This window comes from Cottoperca gobio, chromosome 15 (assembly GCF_900634415.1).
Source record: "Cottoperca gobio chromosome 15, fCotGob3.1, whole genome shotgun sequence".
Classification (NCBI taxonomy): Eukaryota; Metazoa; Chordata; class Actinopteri; order Perciformes; family Bovichtidae; genus Cottoperca; species Cottoperca gobio.
In genome coordinates this window covers 6,552,053-6,557,751 of record NC_041369.1, presented here as the reverse complement: position 1 = coordinate 6,557,751, position 5,699 = coordinate 6,552,053, and positions in this window count along the sequence as shown.

Genomic DNA, 5,699 nt, shown 5'->3' with positions numbered 1-5,699 from the left:
TGGAAGACAGCTCTCCGTTTAGCTTCTTTGTCACCAGACTCTCTTCCAGAAGAACGACTGTCTGCTTCTTCTGGGGTTTAGTGAACTCCTGTCACACACTTTGACGGTGGTTCTGAAACACTGTAATGGGGAGTAACAATATATATTACAATTATTCAGGTATATATTCTATGTTTTAGTTATTGTAACTTCCTGGAACAACTACAACATTAAATTGCTGCTCACATGTTAATGCATCAATATTAATACTCCAATACCATAATGTATACAATAATACGACACTTTGGAAGGAGCCAACCTGCATGATGAGCGCTTTCACTTTTATATTTCTGTGCTTTAATACAGTAAGATTTGAAGGCAGTTAGGACATTAATGTGTAAAATTAATTTTTTTACATCGTGGCATTGATATTCTTATTAAGTAAAAGATCTGTAAAACCAAGTGTGTCATTAAAGAGTTTTAAGTGTGTACTTAAGTACAGTTTTAAGTTACTTGAATATTTCCATTTTCTGCTACTTTATATTTTGTTTTTACCTAATCTTGTACTTTCTACTCCACATTTATTTAACAGCTCTAGTTACAAGTTATTTGGTGGATTCAGATTTTATACACAGAACAATCCCACGTTTTATAAAGTATACAGTGAGTATATGACCTCCAACATTAAATGCTGCTGTCAAGTGTACACATCAGTATTAAACAGCTTATGACTGGGGCCAATATGCAGCAGAGTGAGTACTTCTACTTTGTATACTTTAAGTACATTTAGCTGATGATACTGTTGTACTCATAAGTAAATAAGTAAAATGTTGGATCTACTTCATATCTTTATATTAATACTTTAAAGTTGAAGAATGATGCTGTGTAAACAACACTTTAGAGAAAACATTTAGCTAACGTTAGCTGTGTGTATGTTAGCTATTTATCGCTGCTAGCCTTAATTTTAAGGTATTTATCTGTTTCTGTGTAAATATTACAGTTAATATTCGCTGAACAATAAGCTGTTTAATTACTTATCGACTCAGCACTTAGATTGTGCGTTCACTGACGGAACAGTTATCTAATATGACGTTAAAGTCTTCTTGTAGTTTGTCTTTTCACTTAATCTTGAGTTGTGTAGTTCTGGATATACTGTACGTGTTGTTCTCAGGTTGTCTGTCGGTGAAATTAACTTATTCTGCGGAATAAGACATGTAGCAGCGGCATTATGACGTACGTTCATTCTAACGTTCACTTCTTTGCTTCCATTCTTGTGTTGTTTATCTCCAACCGCTCTTCATCCATAACCAGTTCATATAGATCGCTGGTAATCAGTGGTGCGATGTAACTAAGTACATTTACTCAAGTAGGCCCACTGTACCCCTCAAATAAAGTCAGCCCTTCTGCATATTAGATCGTAGTTTTGGACTCTATTTCAGTCATCAATACTCGTTAAGAAAAGAAAAGTACCATGTATCACAGAGTATTAGCTTAAAGCTCACAACCCTTTAATATCACTCATATGTCATAATATTTGTAATTTTGTATTGACAATTTAAAGCCAACAAGGTCAAAATGTTCACATACTATGTCACATAACAAAGCAATAAATGTTCTTGGCAAAAACACAAGATGTATGGAAATTGCATACACTGCCCTCTAGTTAATCATACCATGTTTATATTGTTAAATCTTGTTTTAGACGGCTCACAAAGATGATTTATTCATTGGCAACAAACGGTTAATACACCACCAATTAATCATATGTTATTTATCAAAGGCATGACCAGGTCACCACTTTATCTGAAGAGCCACAAACATGAAAAAGTTATGCTCATAATTATTTTACATTACAGAATACATGTGCACTGTTCCTTTAAGATTTACAGATGAAGAAGACATCATTAAAAACTCAGGAATCATGATGAATGAGAAGCCTTAGTTGTTGCAGTCCATTATTTTCATGCATTAACCCATGCATGAGATACTGTTCATTCTTGTACATTCCTAAAGTCATGTAGCACTACATTAATTAATTCATGCTTTTTCATGCATTAAGTCATGCATCACTTCATGATAATTCACGTACCCTTAGAATAAAGTGTTACTAGTACATTTTGAGGTATTTGTGCTTTAGAATTTCCATTTTGTGCTACTTTATTTTTCTTACTCCATTACATCTCAGAGGGAAATATTACAGCCTAATTTCTACACCACTACATTTATTCACATTTATATTTACTAGTTTTTTAGGCAGATTCAGATCATTAATACACAATTTAAATCAACTAATAAATGATAATATATTTTTATGGGAACCATCACCATACCGTGGTGGAGAGGTTTGTGTGTCCCTATGAACCTGAGAGCTGTGTTGTCTAGAGCCTAGTGCTCCTGGTAGGTTCTCCCAAGGCAAATTGGTCTCAGGCGAGGGCCCAGACTAAGAATGGTTCAAAAACAACTTCATGAAAAAAAAGGGAAAGGGAAAGGAGAGACCCTGCCCGGAGGAAGCCCGGGGCCCCCATCTGGAGCCATTTGGACTCTATTCTTCTCCGAAGTTGCCCAAGGTGTGAGGCACCGGGCGGGTGTGGGGATACTCACAAGTCCCCGGCTGAGCGCCACTATGTTGGAGTTCATCCCGGTGGACGAGAGGGTCGCCTCCCTACGCCTTCGGTTATGGGGGAAAAAGGTTGACTGTTTTTGCTTATGCCCCAACAGCAGTTCGGAGTATTCAGCCTTCTTGAAGACCCTGAATGGAGCCCTGCAGGGGGTTCCAGTAGCGGACTCCATAGTCTTGCTGGGAGACTTCAACGCGCAAGTGGAAAACAATGGCGACACCTGGAGAGGCGTGATTGGGAGGTCTTCTGTGCTAGTCATGGAATGGCCATAACAAACACCATGTTCGACCATAAGGATGCTCATAAGTGTACGTGGTACCAGAGCACCCTAGGCCAAAGGTCAATGATCGATTTTGTGTATCATCTGATCTGAGGCCGCATGTTTTGGACACTCGGGTGAAGAGAGGTGCGGAGCTGTCAACTGATCACCATCTGGTGGTCAGTTGGATCAAGGGTGGGGGGAAGACTCTGGACAGACCTGGTAATCCCAAACGGGTAGAGCGGGTGTACTGGGAGGAAGCCCTTGTCCTGGAGATCTTCAACTCACACCTCGGCGAGCTTTTCAGACATCCCTATGGAGGTTGGGGGCATTGAACCTGAGTGGGTAATGTTCAAAACGTCTATTGCTGAAGCTGCAGTGATGAGCTGTGGTCTCAAGGTCTTAGGTGCCTCAAGGGGCGGTAACCCTAGAACACTGTGGAACACAGAGAGTGTGTGCCAACTACAGGGGTATCACACTTCTCTTTCTCCCTAGTAAAGTCTACTCCAAGGTGCTGGAAAGGAGTGTTCCGTTGTCACGAAAAGAGAGCTGAGCCAGAAGGCAAAGCTCTCGATCTACCGGTCGATCTTCGTTCCTACCCTCACCTATGGTCATGAAGGCTGGGTCATGACCGAAAGAACGAGATTGCGGGTACAAGCGGCCAAAATGGGTTTTCTCAGGCGGGTGGCTGGCGTCTCCCTTAGAGATAGGGTGAGAAGCTCAGCCATCCGTGAGAGACTCGGAGTAGAGCCGCTGCTCCTTTGCGTTGAAAGGAGCCAGTTGAGGTGGTTTGGGCATCTAGCAAGGATGCCACCTGGGCGCCTCCCTAGGGAGGTATTCCAGGCACGTCCAGCTGGGAGGTGACCCCGGGGAAGACCCATGACTCGGTGGAGAGATTATATCTCCTCACTGGCCTGGGAACATCTCGGGATCCTCTAGTCGGAGCTGGCGGATGTGGCCCGGAGAAGTTCCTTACTGGAGCTGCTACACCAGATAAGCGGTAGATGATGGATGGATTGCTGCATTAATGTGTATGTTGCATTTTACTTACATTGACAGGGTCCGTCCTGCATAATGATTACTTTTACTGTTGATAAATCAAGTATATTCAGCTGATAATACTTACATACTTCTACTTCAGTGTACAGGTGGAAAATAATTGTGGTGCACATTTTATGACCTTAGGTTTTTGCCAATACAGCAAATTTGAATTGAACAGTTTGGTTAATTTATTCTTCTTACGTAATCAATGTATTTGTACAGTCTACTCAGGTTTAAGAGGTAACAATCCTTTAAAATGCACTAAACAGTTAAGTTATTGATATGGATGAAAGTTAACTACATAATGTGAAATTCACGTCTCACGAGCCGATAGATGGAAGACGTATCACTGTTGGAGTTGTTGGGACTACAGAAACACACTCGCTGTTGGACAGACAGAAACTTCTCTTACCTCATAAACAATATTTGGCTGAGTACAGACTCACAGTTTGTGTGACAGACACCATCGTCTTGCCAAGAGCTCACAAAACGACAACAACCAAGTTTGATTTTGGTCTGCCATTCAAGTTACATACAACATTTACAATAAATAGTAAAAGCTGTTGTGACCTACTATCGGTGAAAGTGACAGTATTATTATTGTTTTTAGTAATATTGCTAATACTTTATTTGTTAATAATATATTGTCCTCTGGGGATAAAATAAATTAGTTTACATTAGAGGGTTTTTAATTGTCTGTGATAATATCCTCAGTTTAACCCTCATTAGATAAAGCCGTGTCATTTTTAATCAGTAACTTAATTTTTTTGAAAAAAAGAACGAGGCCAGACAACAAGCAACGTTACTTTGAAAGACAGAAATTCCTCAAAACAGAGATCTTATCTTTACTCTGACATTATAGTTATCACAAAGCCCTTTAAATAATCACATGTTTTACAGTTGACTTTCTTATTGTGTTTGGACAATAATGCACAAGACCTCTGTGCTGCAGAAAAGAACCATCAAACATTTTACACTTTTTCAGCAGGAGATGGAAAAGCTTATATGGACTAAAACTAACTAAAACACCATAATTTCATCACCAACATTTCGAAAGTGGTAAGTGTTTTAAGTTTTAAATAGACAAAAATACTTTTCATGTGCGATGCAATTAGGCTCATGTTGTAGATCATTTCTCCCTGGTGGTGCAGTCAGCATGCACTTTGTCTGGGAAACACAGAGGTCCAGGGTTAGAATCCCTCTGTGACTACTATGTAGTGCATCATGAATTATTGCTTTTCAAGTAATTAAAAATGACACACGCACACGCACACACACACACACACACATATTTAATTGCAAATACCCACAAACCACAGGATGCACATGTGGTTGTAAGTGGTGATGATCCTCCATGGACGGTTCCATCTTTTTACACACGCGAAATGAGCTTGAAGAATGTTTTAAATATGTTTTTTATTTATTTTATTTTAAATTGCATCTGTGTTTGTTTTGATCACTTTAACTAACAAAACTTAATTTGTAATTTTCACTCCACTGTACAAGTGTTATGCATTCGTGCAGAAAATGGTTCACTCCACCTGCAGTCTATAAACTCCTGCAAAGCTCTTTAAGCTCCTCAGTTTTATCTCTGACTCACAGCTGATAAACACAGCAGGGACAGGGGAAAAAACTGCTGATGACCTATAGAACAATAAAACATCAGTCAATAGGTGATTGATCAGCACATCTGTTATTTACTGTACTGTATGATGATCTCTCTGTTAGATTAGTTCCTTTTGATGTTTGTAAGGTCATTCCCTCCAATCTGATGAACTCAGTCCTGGGAAACTCAATCCTTT